Genomic DNA, 822 nt, shown 5'->3' on the forward strand with positions numbered 1-822 from the left:
AAGAACTTAAAACATTCTTAGGAGGAAAGCATACACACATACACACACAAAGTGGAGGGCAAGTAGTGAATAATCTTAATGCAGGGCAACACCCTATTCAGAATGTGAACTCGTCCCCAGGATTGCCATTGCAAGAATAATTTAAAAATTCACTATGAGGCTAAGAGAAAAGAACATGGAATAATAGCATTTTGATTGATTCAAATAAAGGTAATAGGAGAGAATAATCTGAACCAAGAATTCCCAGAGCTAAGCAGAGAACATATAGATGGCAGATATAAACGTATATTTATGGTTCATTTCATTTTAGTATAAATAGACTCAATATTCCATTTAAAAAGGCAAAGAACCGTTCTTCTTCCTTGGCGCTGCCTACAAGGTGGCTGCCATCTGTTTGGCAGCATCATGGCTGCCCTCTGGCCTCTGGTGAAGCCCAAGATCGTCAAAAGGAGGACCAAGAAGTTCATCAGGCACTAGTGAGACCGATATGTGAAAATTAAGCGAAACTGGCATAAACCCAGAGGCACTGACAACAATGTGCGGAGAAGATTGAAGGGCAAGATCCTGATGCCCAACACTGGTTACGGGAGCAACATGAAAACCATGCTGCCTAGCGGCTTCCGGAAGCTTCTGGTCCACAATGTCAAGGGGCTGGATGGGCTGCCTATGTGTTACACATCTTACTGTGCTGAGATTGCTCACAACGTGTCCTCTAAGAACCGAAAAGCCATTGTAGAAAGAACAGCACAGCTGGCCATCAGAGTCACCAATCCCAATGCCAGGCTATGCAGCGAACAAAATGAATAGATGACTTGTGTGCCT

The 822-nt window shown here is 43.3% G+C and overlaps 1 pseudogene; it reads left to right on the forward strand.

The window, feature by feature from the left end:
* The first annotated feature begins 278 nt into the window (after positions 1 to 278).
* On the forward strand, positions 279 to 807 carry LOC116087602 (annotated as a pseudogene).
* Positions 808 to 822: the final 15 nt, after the last annotated feature.

Source organism: Mastomys coucha, unplaced genomic scaffold, assembly GCF_008632895.1.
Source record: "Mastomys coucha isolate ucsf_1 unplaced genomic scaffold, UCSF_Mcou_1 pScaffold13, whole genome shotgun sequence".
NCBI lineage: Eukaryota > Metazoa > Chordata > Mammalia > Rodentia > Muridae > Mastomys > Mastomys coucha.